The 18,204-nt window shown below is 46.9% G+C and overlaps 1 long non-coding RNA gene across 1 annotated transcript; it reads right to left on the bottom strand.

Annotated features, from left to right (window-relative positions):
• Positions 1-2,819: 2,819 nt before the first annotated feature.
• LOC140728818 (uncharacterized) lies at positions 2,820-5,668 on the bottom strand. The gene is made up of 2 exons (XR_012099189.1): positions 5,242-5,668; positions 2,820-3,428 (listed from the first exon to the last, which is right to left on the bottom strand). It is a non-coding gene; the product is annotated as an uncharacterized lncRNA (long non-coding RNA).
• Between the last annotated feature and the right edge of the window lie 12,536 nt (positions 5,669-18,204).

Here is an 18,204-nt window from a genome sequence, read left to right as displayed (position 1 = left end):
CATGCTCCCTCTCACTGCTGCCATTGAGAAGAAGGTACAGGGGTCTCAGGACTGACAGAACGAGGGTCAGGAATACTTATTACCCCTCAAGCATCAGGCTCATGAACCAAAGGGAATGACTTCATCAACTTCACTTCATCATTAGATAATAGGACATAGGAACAGAATTAGACCATTCAGCCCATTGAGTCTGCCCCGTCATTCCATCAAGGCTGATCTGGATACACTTGCCTTCTCACCAAATCATTTGATGCCCTGACCGAGCAGGAAACGATCACCTTTTGCTTTAAATATGCCCACGGACTCTGCCTCCACCGCAGTCTGTGGCAGAGAATCCCACAGGTTTATACTCTGGCTAAAAAATTCCTCCTTATCTCTGTTCTAAAAGGTCACCCTTCAGTTTAGAGACTGTGCCTTTTAGCTCTGGTTAGCTGCTACAGAGGAAACATCCTCTCGACATCCACGCTATATAGTCCTTTCAACATTCGTTAGGTTTCAATGAGATCTGCTCGCATCCCTCGAAATTCCAGTGAGTACAGGCAGAAAGCTGCCAAACACAGCTCATATGTTAACCCCTTCATTCCCAGAATCCTCCTCATGAACCTCCTCTGGACTCTCTCCAATGAAAGCACATCTTTTTGGAGATATAGGCCCAAAACTTTTCTTAGAACTTAAAGAAACAACAGCACAGTGTGTCTTAATGCACTCACCATATTCTGTGTAAATCAAACTTGCCAACTCTTATAAGCTGCACCCCTGCCCACTCCACACTACATTCGTCCCCACTCACACACATCAACCTTAAAACTACATCTTGCTATATTTGGGGCCATGGAGCATTGTGACCAGTTTTGGGCCCCTTCTCTAAGAAAATATGGGCTGGCATTGGAGATGTTCCAGAAGAGGTTCACGCGAATGATACCGGGAGTGAGAGGGTTAACATAAGAGGAAAGTGTGATGATTCTGGGTCTGTTCTCTATGGTGATTAGCAGAATGGGAGGGGGTGAGCTCACTGCTTTCTGTCGAAAGGCCTAGACAGAAGAGATGGGGAGAGGATGCTTCCGATAGTGGCGAGTCTAGGACCAGAAGGGACAGTCTCCGAATAGAGGGGTGTCCTATTAAAACAGAGATGAGGAGGACTTCGCTAGTCAGGGTATAGTGAATCTGTGGAATTCATTGCCACAAATGGCAGTGGAGGCAATGTCATTGTGTATATTTAAAGCAGAGGTAGGTAGGTTCTTGATTAATGAGGGTGTCAAACATTGCTGTGTAAAGGCAGAAGAAAGGGATTGAGGGTTAAAACAATTAATCATGACGGGATGGCTGATACGTCATGTGGGTTGAATGGCCTAATTCTGCTTTTGTAATTTGCGGTTGTAATTGAGGATGTCTTTACAAACACTCTGAGAACTAAGTAATACAACTCCATATCCAACAATGGGAAAATGGTCCATCACACACAAGAACACTTCCATACACAGGAAGAGGCAGAACAAACGTGAAATTTGACAAGATTTCAAACAATCCATGGCCAAAGTCACTCAAATCTCATGTCTTCCCCATTCTGATATGTGCTCTGAAAAATAGCTGAAATTCTTGACCACATCTGCATGCCCTTTTGCATTTAGTTACTGCCATATGATTTGTTGATAAGGTCATTGGATTAACGAGCAGGTGTACCTAGTAAAGTGGCCAGTTGTATAAGTCACTCATAAGAAATTTGACTGGATGCTTGACAATATAAAAAAAGAAACATATTTCTCACTTCCTGCATCTGTAGTGTTCGGATTTCCAGCAAAAATCTCTGCCTTAGGCTATGGAAGCTTTCAATGGTACCGAACGTTTCTTCAGATATGAAAAGTGTAAAAGAGAAGTAGGAGTGGATCTCGGACCACTGGAAAACGATGCTGGAAGACACTAGCACATGGCAGAAGTTCCGGGTATCAGGGCTCATGAAGTGTGTGAAGTTACCATTGTTAATGAGAAGGTTCTTGAGAACCGAAAGGTCTGAAGGTAGAAAAGTCATCTGAACCACATGGTGTACACACCAGAGTTTTGAAAGGGGTGGCTGAAGAGATCTTTGAGTCATTAGTAATGATCTCTCAAGAAACACCAGGTTCTGGAATGGTTCCGGAAGACTGGAAAATTGCAAATGTCACTCCACTCTTCAAAAAGGGGAAGAGGCAGAAGAAAGGAATTTACAGGCCACATGATAGCATAGCATGTAGTCAGCATAGTTTCCTCAAGGTAAAATCTTGCCTGACAAGTATATTTGAATTTTTTTGAAGAAAGAATAAGCAGGATAGACAACGGAAAATTGGTTCATCTTGTGTACTTGGATTTTTGGAAGTCCTTTGACAAGATGCCACACACGGAGCTGCATTACAAACTACTCGCCCATGGTATTACATCGAATATCCTAACATGGATAAAAGAGATCAGGGTATGAAGGGTCCCGGCCCGAAACATTGACTGCTTACTCTTTTCCTTAGATGCTGCCTAGCCCACTGAGATCCTCTCGCATCTTGTGTGTTGCATGAAGGGAGCTTTTTCTGGTTGGCTGCCGGTAACTCGTGATGTTGCACAGGGGCCTGTGTTGGGACCGATTCTTTGTACATTATACGTTAATGATTTGGATGATAGAATTGTTGGCTTTGATGCAGACTTTGCAGATGATACGAAGATACGTGGAAGGCAAGGTGTGTTTGAGGAAGTGGAGCAACTACAGAAGGACCCAGACAGATTAGGAGAATGGGGAAAGAAGTGGAGATGGAATGCATTGTCGGTAAGTGTATGGTCATGCACATTGACAGAATAAATGAAAGGTTAACTATTTTTTTAAATGGGGAGAAAATACAGAGTAAATACAAAAAAATACAGAGGAGCAAAATGACTTGGGAAACCTTGTTTAAGATTCCCTCAAAGATAATTTCCAAATTGAGACTCAGAAAAGATGACCAGTGCAGGTTGACCTCACACCTACTCATTGTCTTCTCCTGTCCATACTACACCAACCGCTGCCACTGGGCTATAAACGTGCAGGAGCAGTGTGGGGTTAAGTGCGTTGCACGCTGCCTCGGCTGGGGCTCGAACCAATGACCTTCAGATCGCTAGCCCAAAGCCTTAACCAATTGGCCACACGCCCCACTCACTGTCCTAAGTCCAATAGTGATTGCTGTCTGTGCGACGTTTACCGCCGCCTTAATTAGGCCTCTATCTACGATCTTTCTCTGGTTCTACATATTTGGCATGTTCAGCCCAGAATTGTGCAACAGGTTGTAGAGTCAATGTAGGAGGAGGTCAATTAAAAACAGATAACATTTCTTCACGTGGAACATGGTGTTCTCATTGGATCTCGTTGCGTCTGCACCTTGTGGTTGGAAAACCGGTCTTCTCAGTCTCCTGCGGTGGATCAGTCTCGTCGCTTTCTGTGGACAGAACGAAACGGTTAACACGAATCTAGATCATGCAATGACACCACATCCGACTCCCTCCCCCCAATTCACTTATAACCTTTGAAGGGATTTGGATTGAGATATGAATGGGATTTCCCACAGAATAAATTTTGTCGTTGGTATCAGTGTTTGACAACAAAACTGGAGATGAGCCCAAACATTGATTCAGTTATTCAGTTGGAAGCTTTATGATGACGTAACAATATAGGTCGTGTTGTTGACAGGAAGATGGTATTAGGCTATAGGATAATATTGATAAAGTAGTATGGTACTTAGATTCAGACCGTGAGCATATGAAATAGCATCAGACTTTCAGCATTCAGCTCTTCTATTCTGCTCTGCTATCCCATCGTGGTTGATTTATTATCCCTAACAACCCTGTTCTCCTGTCCTCATCCCATCATCTTTGACACCCTTGCTATTCAGGAACCCAACAATCTCTGTTTTAAGTATTGCCACAGGCATTTATGGCTGTAAATTCCACAGATTCAGCATCCTCTGGCTCAGGAAATCCCTCGGAATATCCATTCTAAAGGAAAATCCTCTATGAATGGCAGAGTGAATTTAATCCTGTCTGTGATACAGTTTCTAGGATACAGGTATTTGAATATCAGGTTTCTTAGGATGAATCTGGAAGAGAGGGAAATGGATACAAAAATCATAGGAACTAAGTAAATGAAACGTGTTGGGGACAGTAACAGATCGAGGCTGTAATTTAAGGAGGAACCTGATTATCAATGATATTAGAGACATGGAAATCATTTGAATACTTTTCAGTGTTAATATGTTTGAAGTTGATACACTACAGTTTAAACTGGATTATTGTTAAGGGAGATGGCTGCAGAGATTCAGTCAAGAGCTAAATCTCTGAGGGATTTCGCCTCATAGACTAGTCTTGTGTAGACCAAGAGACCAGATTCACCCTGGGTTGACTACACTACCTGATCCCAGTGCACGTGGAATGGCTAGAGTTGAAACTTTCCCGTATTGTTGTTTCTTCTGGGTTCCAGAGTGTCCTTTTGTGCACATCAACATTAGATTTGTAATTAGAATGTAGAACATTCCAGCACAGTACAGGCCCTTCAGCCCTCGATGTTATGCCAACCTGTCAGCCTTCTCTAAGCTCAATCTATTATTTATCATTTTGTTATTTACAGATACAACGGCCCACCGAGTCGTGACACCCAGCAACTCAGGGATGTAATTCCAGCCTAATCACAGGACGGTTCACAATGAACAATTAATCTGATAACCGGAACATTTTTGGACCATGGGAGGAAGCCAGAGCACCCGGGGAAACCGACGCTCACATGGTAAGAGCGTACATTCTTTCTAACGAGGGGTGCCAGATGCTCTAACACTTTCCTCTAGTTCTGCCGAAGAGTCTCTGCCCGAAACGTCGACTGTACTTTTTCCATAGATGCTGCCTGGCCTGCTGAGTTCCTCCAGCATTTTGTGTGTGTCGCTTTAATTTACACTATCTGCAGGTTTTCTCTCGTTTGCTCCTACACATCCATATATTTGTCTATCATTTCGTGGCTGTTTAGCGGGTACGTTTAATCCGAAAGGTATCTCAAAATGCTAAATAGTCCACAAATTCTTCTGAAGGAGTCACTCTTATGATGCAACGAGTATTTTCTACGGTGCTCCCACAAACAGCAAACGACAAGTACTGACTGGGTCGCCTCAAGTGTTTGAGCCAGTTCCCAACGTCCCCCGACTGTCTGAGTGAATCTGATTTCAGTCACGTCATGGCAAGAGCCTTCAGCATTAGTACATACAGTACCTGAGTTTGTCACAGTAGAGTACGGTGCCCATCACTAAAAGGGCGAGAGTTTTCAGTCCGAGTGGGATACACAACATCCGCACGGTTTCAGAAGCGCCTGTCCCTGAAGTGAAAGTGAGAGAGGTCAATCCAGACTCAGGCAAAGGGGGAGAGACCAATAATGTAGACTGATTAAAATCTGTAGGTGTGTAGATGAATTTATCATTTAGCAGATTTTTACTGAAGAAGCTACAGATGATAACTTGTGTGTGAAGGAATAAAAAAAAAGGGTGTTAATAAGAATGTAGAGATCAGAGTGACAAGAATTAAACATTTGAACAAAAAGTTTTAACCTGTAGTAAGCCCATAGATCATAAGGTACAGGAGCAGGTCTGGGCCATTCGGTCCATCGAGTCTATTCCGCCATTCCATCATGTCCAGTTTGTTATCATGTTTGCTGTTGTGTGCTGGGGCAGCAGGCTGAGGGTAGCAGACACCAATAGAATCAACAAACTCATTCGTAAGGCCAGTGATGTTGTGGGGGTGGAACTGGACTCTCTGACGGTGATGTCTGAAAAGAGGATGCTTTCCAAGTTGCATGCCATCTTGGACAATGACTCCCATCCACTCCATAATGTACTGGTTAGGCACAGGAGTACATTCAGCCAGAGACTCATTCCACCGAGATGCAACACTGAGTGTCATAGGAAGTCATTTCTACCGGTGGCCATCAAACTTTACAACTCCTCCCTCGGAGTGTCAGACACCGTGAGCCAATAGGCTGGTCCTGGACTTATTTCCACTTGGCATGATTAACTTATTATTATTGAATTATTTATGGTTTTATATTGCTATATTTCTACACTATTCTTGGTTGGTGCGGCTATAAGGAAACCCAATTTCGCTCGGGATCAATAAAGTATATCTGTCTATCTGTTATTCTTATCAACTCCATTCTACTGCCATCTCCTGTAACATTTGATGTCCTTTCTAATCAAGAAGTTCTCAACCTCCACTTAAAGACCAAGATTTGACCTTCACTGTCATCTGTGGCAATGAATTCCTCAGATTCACCACCGTCTGGCTAAATAATTTCCCCACAACTCTGTTCTAAAGGGACGTTGTTCTATCCTGAGGTTGTGTCCTCTGGGTGCTCCGGTTTCCTCCCACAGTCTCAGGATGGACTGGCTCGTCGGTTAATTGGTCATTGTAAATCATCGTGGGCCTCACCAGCGCCCCCGCCGGAAATCGTGTCTCCTCTTCAAGATCGTCCGGGGTGTCTACCAACAGGGCTTCACCCGTCGGCACCCCGGGGAATCTGGGGGTCCCCATCACGAGTGCTACCTCCCCTGGTCGGATCACCTTGGGCCTCGCCTGCGTACACCACACCGTCCCTCGTTTACACTCCGGGTCCAGCCCTTGGGGGGGCAACCCCTTCTTCGAATACCGCTCTAACACTGGATGCACCGAGAGGGTCTCCAGAAAGTCTTCCCCCCTTTCTCCTTACAAGCTCCCAGGAGCCGTCGCACAACGGGGGAGTTAGTCCCCACCAGGAGGGCAGCACCACCGGTTTCCTCCGGGTCCGGACACACCAACACCAACGTCTGAATAGCTTCGGACACTCCCACATCGCCCTCCGAGAACTCCAATCTCACCGATAGGTACCCATCGTACGGGTAGTCACCCTCGCTCACACCCCAAATCTGCAGGGCGTCAAATGGGATTACTGGCAAATGCTTTAGATATTTGTTGTAGAAAGACCGGTACAATAAGGTCACCTGCGATCCCGTATCAAGAACGGCTTTTGCGTAAACTCCCTCTATCCGTAGACACACACTGGCACGGTGTCCTACCAGCCCATCCGGAATAGAGGCGTGGGCACCCGGTGGTCCCCTGGCTGATCTCTGGGAACGTGTTGCTCCAGAGGCTCCAGTCCGTTCCCTCACTGAGCCTTTCCTAAGTTTCCCGACACCTCTCCCTTCTTAGTCGCAGGGGGCTTGCCCTCCGCGGGACTCCTTGTCTCTCACAATCCCACCAAAAGTGTCCCTCCTCTCCACAGCTATAGCACATCTTCGGCCGCCCACAGTCCCGCCTGAAATGCCCCTCTTTCCCACAGTTAAAGCACACGCTGCCCGCCGCCCCTCCTCTTCCAGGACGGCCCCCGCTCCCAACCCACTGCACGGGCCGCCCCCGGGAGTGAGTACCTTCCCTGTTCTTCCCCTCCAGAGGGTGGTCCCTACTCCCCTGGGGGTTTTCAGTCTTCCACCCAGCCACTACTCCCTGTATCGCTGAGGATCGCTCCCGGTGGCCCGAGCCCCTTTTCCGCCCCAATGCTCTCTTCCTCCCGCACCTCTCTGATCAGTTGCCCGAAGGATGGAGGGGGGTCTTCCTATAAGCCTGCCGGATAGTCCACGCCACCTTGTCCTCCTCCAGAGAGCCACTGAATATCTGACTCATCCTCACGCTAGCCACGTCAGGCACCTTCACTACCCCCCGGCGCCGCAGCCCCGAGAGCATCCCCTCCAACCTAAATATGTACTCGGAGCGTTTTTCCCCTCTCCGTTGTTCCAGGCGTTGAAACTCTGCTAAAAACAGCCAGGGTTTCCCTGACAACCCAAACGCTCCCTCCAAAACTTCTAGGCATTCCTCCACTGAAGCCCCAGGCTTTTCAGCTTTCAACTCCCGGACTGTTTTGGCTGCCGAACCCCTCAAACCTCCCACCAATCGCCGCCTCTTCTCCTCCTCCGAGCCTGGCCACTCCTCTAACATCAAAGACGTATGCTCGATCCAGGTCTCATAGTCCACCTCCCCGTCTGGGGTAGGCTTGGCTCCGGAGAACACCCCCAGCTTCAGCCGTGGCCTCTCGGCCACTCCCACCAGGGAGTTAAGTACGGCTGCCAGCTCCGAGGCTTCCACCCTACCTGGGGGGCAGAGCCTAGTCACGCCTTCCCCCTCCGACCCCCCTTTACTAGTGACGGACACCTCTCTGGGGTCCACCTCTAGCTCTAGCTCCTCCTCCGGTGTCTCGTCATCCTCATCCTTGGAGAGGGTGTGGAGCCCCCACAGCCCCTCCTCCCCCAGTACACTGACCGTCGCTGCCAGTTCCAACGTCATGACGTCAGCACTTGTACGAACCAACACTCAACTAGACTCTACCTCTTAACCACACTGTCTAGCTACCAATTCCACCTGCCCAATACCTTTTACCAAACTTAACCCCCGCAGTAACGCATCTCCCGAAACTCGAAAATCCACCCCGCTCACTACACAGGCATACTGCACCGGTACATCTTCCAACTCGCACCAGCTAACAATCTTATCTCTGTCCACCTCTGGTCTGCTGCCTGCGCGATTCCACAGCCCATGACAATCCAATCCCGGATGAGCCCCCACAAATGTAACACTTACCCAACAGGCTGGTATATGTCGAGCGGAAAAGGAGATCCAGCCACTCACCAACCCCACCTCCCGTACATGCAGGTGCTGTGGGAATCAAGTTTATGCTGCACGTACACACACGATATCAAACTCACACCAGATACTGTTATGGAATACACTTTAAAGATATTACTAAAACTAAAAGAGTACTATGCAATACAGTATATATGAAGGAAAATAAAATAAAGTAAATGGCGCCAACTTATCAAAGTTAAGTCCATTTAGTGCACATCGTTGGAGCTCAACCATCGAACCACTCGACCCCTCGTCGCTTTCCTCCAACCTCCACGTCCTCGCACCTGGGACCAGCCCCGGTGGTCGACCAAGCAGTGCAGCGCACGTTCACTTTCCTCGGTGTCTCCTTCCTGCCTCCCCTGAAAAGACCGCAAAACCCCCAAGCTCCCAGCCTCACAAGACAAAATAACATTCCCCATTGGTTAACAAATGAATACAATCCCCATATCAGCAAGTCCAAAGCTAAACAACTGCGAGAGAAAACACTTATCAGACATAAAAGCATTCCTACTCTAGCAAACCAAAGAAGCCATTTTGATTAACATACACAGCACATTGTACATTCTCCCCCCACCAGCAAATGTCATGCCCTCATGACATTACCAGAGTTCCCCAAGGCTTCTTGCAACACACAAAAACCCAGCCCAGGTGCGGAAAGCAGTGACATAACTACCGAGAGCAGTAGAAATCACACTCTGTTCTCCTGGCACCACAAATGTTAACCGCTCTGGGGGCGCCTACTCCTCTGAGATCTGCATACCCCTTCTGCCAAACCTTCCACCTCACTGGGCTCCCTCTTCACCTGCGAACCCTCTGCCTCGGACACCCCAGGTCTACCTGTCAGATCCTCACTCCCTCCCTCACGGGGTTCCCCCCTCACCTGAGAACCCTCCGGCTCATGTTCGGGTTCCACCCTCTCTCCCCCCAACGCTGGCTGCCTCTCCATCTGACCCTCAATACCTTCCCTCCTCTTGCCCAACTTAGTAGGAGAAGGGCCGGGAGCCTCCTCTTCTGGTACTGAAACGCCAGTGAATGGGAGCAGGGGCCACTCATCTGAGTCGTCATCTTCCGAATCAGTATCCATTCCCAGGTTAAGGAACCCTACCGCATGTTACACTCTCCCCTCACCAGATTTAGTCATGTCCTCATGATGTTGAGACAATTTGCCAACCCTTCCTGCATAACACAAAGCCCAATCCAGGTGTAAAAGGCAGTGACATAGCTCCCCAACACAATAGGGGTCACACTCTGTTCCCCTGGTGCTATGTCGGTCAACCTATCTAGTGATCTCCTAATTCTCTGAGAGTTCTGCACCCTATCATCTAACTCTTCAGGTTCCGACACTACTGGGGATACTTCTGGTCTACCTGGCGAGGCCTCCCCCGATCTATCACTCGTTCCCACCTGCAACTCGGAGCCCTCTGTCCCGTGATCAAACCCTGCCTCCTCCCCTGCAGAGTCCTGCTGTAACCCAGGCTGCCCATAGATAGCTCCCCCCCACTTCACCTGTCTCAATGGGAGAAGGGCTGGGAGTCTCTTCCTCAATCAATGGGGAGTTAGTGAAAGGCAGCATGTACCACACATCCAGGTCCTCATCCTCCGAATCAGTATCCCTCTCAGGAGTGGGGGCCGGCCTAACCTTGCCTGTTGTGGGCCTGGCAGTCACCCCACATTTCTGCAGAGACCTCTGACTAGGTGTCGGTTCCAAGTCGGGCTCTGGGTCACCGGTCTTGGGCACCGTGTCCCAGGGGCAACAGGTGGTTCCGATGGAGAATCTTGACAGGCCCCTTCCCATCCTCTGGTTTCACCCGGAAAACTGGTAGGTTTGGCATCTGACTCTCCACCACCTAGCGGTCAGCCAACTTGTGCTTTCCAGGTAGCCCCAAATTCCTTATGAGGACTCAGTCTTCCAGCAGGAGTTGGGAGAACCTCACTTTCTGATCATACCTCCTCTTATTTCCATGATTCTGCTTGGCAGCCATGACCCCAGCCAATTCATAAGCCCTTTTCAACTTTCTTCTTATGTCAGCCACATACTTCAGATAAGTCTTCGGTGGTAAGTCACCCTTGTCAGTCCCAAAAAGGTCAATGGGCAACCTGGCCTCGCGCCCAAATTTCAGATAATATGGCGAGTACCCAGTAGCTTCATTTCGTGTACAGTTATAACAGTGAACCAGATGCCCAGTATGTTGACTCCACCTGCTCTTCTTGCTGATCTCCAGGATCCCGAGCATGTCTTGCAAGGTCTGATTAAACCTCTCTGGCTGGGGATCACCCTGTGGGTGATAGGGCATGGTCTTTGACTTCTCAACTCCAAGCATGCCTAGTAACTCATAGATGAGTCTGCTCTCAAAGTCCCATCCCTGGTCACTTCTCCCATAACATTTTGCCACCATTGACACCCTATGGTCTTTGGTAGGAAAAGCCTGATCATATCTGGTGTAGTGGTCCGTGATGATTAAGACATTCGCTATGTTGCTAGTGTTGGGTTCTATGGACAGGAAGTTCATACACACCAGGTCCAGGGACCCCACACTCTGAAGGTAGGACAAGGGAGCTGCCCGTGTAGGCAGTGTCCTCCGCCGTATGCAGCGAATGTACGACTTGCAGTATTCTTCAACCTCCGACCTCATTCGGGGCCAGTAAAACCGGTCTCTGAGCAACCCATAGGTCTTTTCCACTCCCAAGTGTCCAGAATCACCATGAAGTGACTTCAATGCCATACTGCAATCTTTCTTGGGCAGAACCAGCTGGCAATACCAGGGTTGGTCTGGAGGTGATGTGACTCGGTATAAGATCTGGTTTTTCAACTCCAGCCGAGGCCATTCTCCTAGTAATGGAGGCACTGAAGTGTGTTTCATCTTCTCCACCTGAGACATGTCTCCCCTTTTGAACACCGCCCAAATAGTGCCAATGCCCGGATCATCTCGCTGAGCAGCTGCCACTTCCCCAGAACTCAATTCCGGCAGCTGATTTGTCTTCAGAGCAGTCAGGCTACAGTAAACTTGGGGGATGGCGTCATCAGAAGTCCCCGATTGATCCACCGCTCGCTCCTGCCTTTCCTTTTCCTCTGCCTTCACGGTGATGGTGAACTGACATGTGGCCTTCACCCCCGGGGCAGGAACACTCTCCCACTCCTTGTCCATGTCCAGTCCCTCACGCACCCATCGGGATAAAGCATGTACATCAATGTTCTGGCTCCCTGGCCAGTACGTCAGGCTGAAATCATAGGTAGACAACGCTGCCAACCACCGATCCAGGGACCCCGAGTCCTGGATGCCTGTGGCATCCAGTTTCGCCGAACTCAGGATATAAGTTGGGGGATTGTTGTCCGTCCGCACCTTAAACTTGGCCCCGTAGAGATAGTCACTCAGCTTATCCACCACCGCCCATTTCAACGCCAGGAATTCCAACTTGTGAGTGGGATAGTTTTCCTCGGAGGGCGACAAACTCTGGCTGACAAACGCAACGGGCCTCAGTCTGGAGCCCTGATCTGATACAGGACACCCCCTAAACCCTCTCGACTGGCATCTGTGTTTAGTACATACGGTAATCGGGGGTCCACAAAAGCCAGCACTGGTGCTTGGTTCAACAGTTCCTTCAGTGACTGAAAGGCCTCCTCACATTTTACATCCATATATAACCATATAACAATTACAGCACGGAAACAGGCCATCTCAGCCCTTCTAGTCTGTGCTGAACACTTACTCTCACCTAGTCTCACCGACCCGCACTCAGCCCATAACCCTCCATTCCTTTCCTGTCCATATACCTATCCAATTTTGCTTTAAATGTAAATACTGAACCTGCCTCTACAACTTCGACTGGAAGCTCATTCCACATAGCTACCACTGTCTGAGTAAAGAAATTCCCCCTCATGTTACCCTTAAACTTTTGCCCCCTAAGTCTCAACTCATGTCCTCTTGTTTGAATCTCCCCTACTCTCAATGGAAAAAGCCTATACAGGTCAACTCTATCTATCCCCCTCATAATTTTGAATATCTCTATCAAGTCCCCCCTCAACCTTCTACGCTCCAAAGAATAAAGACCTAACTTGTTCAACCTTTCCCTGTAACTTAGGTGCTGAAAGCAGGTAACATTCTAGTAAATCTTCTCTGTACTCTCTCTATTTTGTTGACATCTTTCCTATAATTCAGTGACCAGAACTGTACACAATACTCCAAATTTGGCCTCACCAATGCCTTGTACAATTTTAACATTACATCCCAACTCTTATACTCAATGCTCTGATTTATAAAGGCCAGCATACCAAAAGCTTTCTTCACCACCCTATCCACAGGAGATTCCACCTTCAGGGAACTATGCACCATTATTCCTAGATCACTCTGTTCTACTGCATTCCTCAATGCCCTACCATTTACCATGTATGTCCTATTTGGATTATTTCTACCAAAATGTAGCACCTCACACTTATCAGCATTAAACTCCACCTGCCATCGCTCAGCCCACTCTTCTAACTGACCTAAATCTCACTGCAAGCTTTGAAAACCTACTTCATTATCTACAACACCACCTACCTTAGTATCATCTGCACACTTACTAATCCAATTTACCACCCCATCATCCAGATCATTAATGTATATGACAAACAACATTGGACCCAGCACAGATCCCTGAGGCACACCACTAGTCACCGGCCTCCAACCTGACAAACAGTTATCCACCACTACTCTCTGGCATCTCCCATCCAGCCACTGTTGAATCCATTTTACTACTTCAATATTAATACCTAACGATTGAAACTTCCTAACTAAACTTCCATGCGGAACCTTGTCAAAGGCCTTACTGAAGTCCATATAGACAACATCCACTGCTTTACCCTCATCAACTTTCCTCGTAACCTCTTCAAAAAATTCAATAAGGATTTGCCAAACATGACCTTCCACGCACAAATCACATTGACTGTTCCTAATCAGACCCTGTCTATCCAGATAATTATATATACCATCTCTAAGAATACTGTAACGAAGGTGAAGCAACTCTGTGGGGCCGAAGGGTACAAAGTCGCCCCCTCCTTTTTGAGAATTGCAAGATCGCTATTATTTCGGGTCTGAGACCCAGGAAATGAGAGAGAGACACACAGAATACACAACCAGGTGGAATGTGTCCTGACATAAGCGGAATGGAACCACTGATTATTGCCATTGTCTCTTGGAGAAGGAATCATGTATTGAGTACTGTACTATTCATTGAAACCTCTCAGGGGACAACCAGAGTGGTCTGGTTGAGGGATTGCATCGTCCCAACCTGATTGACATCTGAGACCCCGTGAGTGAGGATAAAAGGAGGGTCTGGGGAAACACCCCTTAGACGCACCAGGAGAAATGCTAGAAATCCCGTGACAGCGTTATTATACCGGCACTTTTAGGTTTAGTATTGACAATGTATATTATCTGTATATTTGCATTGATATTATTTTGTGTATTTTTACAAATAAATACTGTTAAAAATAGTATCATCAGACTTCAATGGACGTCTCTATCTTTGCTGGTAAGTCACCCAGTTATGGGGTTCGTAACAACGTGGGGCCTCATCTCAAGATTTGATACCAAATTGCAGGGCCAGTAAATCGGGCTTTTAAGTCCAAACTTGGATCTGGTTGCATGGGTAACCAGACGGGAAATCAGCAAAGATGGACGTAGACGAATTTATAAAAAACCCGACGCTGGAGGCGCTAGAGGCTGCCACAAAGTTGGACAATAAATATTGCGAAAGGACTAAACCTCGCAGAGGTGAGGTTGTCGATGAAAAGGCGGGAGGTGCGGAGGGCCATAACTCAGTATTATATTGTGAAGAATGTGTTTTTGGCTGAGGTATTGGAAAATATCCCTGAAAAGGTACCAGCTAGTGGGACGGCTCAGTTAGAGTTGGAAAAATTAAGGTTGGAGCATGAAATTAAGTTAAAACAGCTGGAAGCAACTGAAAAGGAGAAGGAAAGAGCTGAAAAGGAGAAGGAAAGAGCCGAAAAGCAGAGGGAGCATGAGCTCCTGCTAAAGGAGTTAGAGGTGAAGAGGGAGCATGAAATTAAGTTAAAACAGCTGGAAGCAGCTGAAAAGGAGAAAGAAAGAGCTGAAAAGGAGAAGGAAAGAGTTGAAAAGGAGAGGGAGTATGAGGAGAAGGAGAAACAGAGAAAACATGAGCTGGATATGGAGAAGTTCAGGCAAGAGCAAAGAGCTCAAGGGCCAGACTGAGAGGAGAGATTTAATGTTAGTCGGGAGTTTAGGTTAGTACCTCTGTTCGAGGAGACGGATGTTGATAGTTATTTCTTGCATTTTGAAAAGGTGGCAGTGAGTCAGAAGTGGCCCAGAGGTCAGTGGGTGGCGTTGTTACAAAGTGTGTTAAAAGGGAAGGCACAACGGGCATATGCGGCGTTGTCTGTGGAGGAGGAGGAGTCTGAGAATTATGAGGAAGTAAAAGAGGCCATTCTTCGGGCCTACGAATTGGTACCTGAGGCCTATAGACAAAAGTTCAGAAATTTAAAGAAAGTGTGGAATCAGACGTATGCAGAGTTTGCCTATGAGAAGGGTGTACTCTTGGATCGTTGGTGTGCAGCAGAAATGGTGGAAAAGGATTTTCGGCATTTAAGGGAGTTAATTCTGATTGAGGAATTTAAAGGTTGTGTTTCGGATGATATCCGGATGTATTTGAACGAGAAGCCAAATAAGTCCATATCCGAATTTGCCAGGTTGGCAGATGAATATGCCCTAACCCACAAGACAAAGTTTTCCTCGAATAAGAGTTACCAGAAAGACCGTGGGAACTGTAGAGAAAGCCTGCCGGCTGAGGCAGAGATTCAGCCGGGAGCTAGTGGTAAAAATAAGGAGGAAGAAAGGCAAGACGGCAGGAGGGGTCCTGGCTTGACCTGTTTTAATTGTGGATAGGTGGGTCATATTGCATCTAAGTGCTTTGCTCCGAGGAAGGAGACAGGAAAAGGGAAAGCAGCAGTCCCTACAGGATGTATTGTGTTGATCAGTAAATCGATGAGAAAGCCCCAGGTAGATAGAATATGAGAGGGGTGTGAGAAATTTATTTCAGAAGGGACCGTGTCTGTGAAAGAGGGAGAAACACCAGTTCCAGTGCAGATCTGGAGAGATACAGGAGCTGAGCAGTCATTGATTCACAGTAAGGTACTAGATTTTGGTCCTGAGACTGGAGAGGTAGCTTTGAGAGGCATAGGAAAAGGGCCAGAAACTGTGCCTTTGCATAGGATCATTATAAATTGTGAGCTGGTATCTGGACCAGTTGAAATAGGGGTGCGATCAGAATTTCCGAGAACTGATGTAGACATCCTTCTGGGTAACGATTTAGCTGGTGGTGAAGTTTGGTCGGCCATGGAGCTGACGAGCCAGCCTGTAAGTGTTGAGACCCGCCCCTAGGTTCCAAGATCTATCCCGCATGCGCGATCACTCGCAGCATGTCGAGAAAGACAGCTGAGAACGAGACCAGTTTAAATGAGTCCTGTGTGGATTTGGCTGAGACGTTTTTACTGACCCTGTACCAAGAGGGGTTAGAGAGTGGTAAAATGGAGAATAGGGAGGTAAAAAAGAGTAAGGGAGAGGAGGTAGACCTACCCTTAGACAGGAGGAAATTTATAGAGGCACGGAGTAAAAATGAGGAACAGATAAGGCTGTTAGAAGGTCCAGGGTTGGACATGGATGATCTGTCTGGCTTGACAGAACTGTTTGAAGAAGTTGAAGAATTTAAATGTGTTACCGATAATGAAATAAGGGCAGTCCTAGATGAAAAGGATGCCATTACCTTGAAGGAGTCTGCTGGGTTGGCAGATGAGGTTGTTTCAGCCCGCAGGGTTGAGTTTACTCCGAAAGTGAGTTGCCCAGAGAGTAACTGGGAGGATCAGGGGAACTTAGAATTTGAAAAGGGGATGGGTATTGAAAGCTTGGAAGAGGCAGATGTCCCGTTTGAGTGTGTTCAAGATGTGGATGTACGTGGTACTGAACCTAGTAATGAAACTCAGGAAAAGTCTGAGGTATTTGAATCAGTTAAAAAGGAATGCAGTCGTTGTGGGTCAGATGGACTTGGTTCAGTGAAGAAAGGGTTAACCTTGGTAGTAGTGGGAAGTGAGAATTCCCAGTTGTTTGTGTTCGAAGGTGTGTTAAAAGTTAGTGAGGAGATAAAAGGTGGTGGTGTGGATATTATTATTGAAGGGAAAGGGAAAAGTGTAGTTCCTAAATTGAATGAAGAAAATTTAAAGTCTGGATTGGTGTCAGAAGCAGTAACCAGGCTGAAGGAACAATGGCTTGTTAACCACGGCGCCTGCGAATCAATTACAGTTTGATTTGGAATGCAAAGGTGCCCCACCTGCTAATGTATTCAAGGGTGTGCTGCGAAGAGGCAGAGTGTGAAATGTTGTTTGGACAAAGAGGGATCGCTTGCAGATTTTAAACTGAAAACCAATAGAATGAAGGGTCCTGAAGATAAAACTAACGACTTGTTTAAAAATAAAGTATTGTGTGGAAATTCAGCAAATGGGCTAAGTTGGAAAACCTTGTTTTTAACACCAACAACACCATGGAAGATTGACTGTTAAGTTTGAAAGTAAAATAAAGATTAGCATTTGCATGAACTTTTGTAATATACACGAAAGCTAAGATCACAACTCTAGTTTCGTTTTGCTGAAGAAAAGGAATAAAAATAGGTGGTTATTAAATTGGAGTCTGATGCTACAGGAATTTATTAAGGTACAAGATATTAAGATATTAAAGGAAGTGACAATGTAATCGCTAACTGTTTAGATGCTGGATTGAATGTATAACTGTATTACTCTATAGTGAAAAAAAGCTCTTTTGTATTGTGTTAGATTCTGAAATCCTGTAAGACTCTGTATTAATTAATTTTTACCTGTGGCAAAAATCTTTAGAAGGAAGGGGGTGTTACGAAGGTGAAGCAACTCTGAGGGGCCGAAGGGTACAAAGTCGCCCCCTCCTTTTTGAGAATCACAAGATCGCTATTATTTCGGGCCTGAGACCCAGGAAATGAGAGAGAGACACACAGAATACACAACCAGGTGGAATGTGTCCTGACATAAGCGGGATGGAACCACTGATTATTGCCATTGTCTCTTGGAGAAGGAATTGTGTATTGAGTACTGTACTATTCATTGAAACCCCTCAGGGGACAACCAGAGTGGTCTGGTTGAGGGATTGCATCATCCCAACCTGACGGACATCTGAGACCCCGTGAGTGAGGATAAAAGGAGGGTCTGGGGAAACACCCCTTAGATGCACCAGGAGAAACGCTAGAAATCCCGTGACAGCGTTTTATAGCGAAAGCCGGTGGGGGCTCGTGTGCGTCCTCCCTTGCCTGGGTGGTGGGCTCACCACGGAAGAACGGTTTAGCTAAAGGAGAGGTCACAATTGAACGGCCACGACAACAAGAGACCTGACAGATCGAAATCATAAAGGAAGGTTGGAAAAACCCGTAGCGGTAAATGTTCCCATTCTCTCTCTCTCTCTCTCTCTCTCTCTCTCTCTCCAACAATTGCAACACAGC

Source organism: Hemitrygon akajei, chromosome 6 (assembly GCF_048418815.1).
Source record: "Hemitrygon akajei chromosome 6, sHemAka1.3, whole genome shotgun sequence".
Taxonomy (NCBI): domain Eukaryota; kingdom Metazoa; phylum Chordata; class Chondrichthyes; order Myliobatiformes; family Dasyatidae; genus Hemitrygon; species Hemitrygon akajei.
This window is presented reverse-complemented; position numbering and strand designations above follow the sequence as displayed.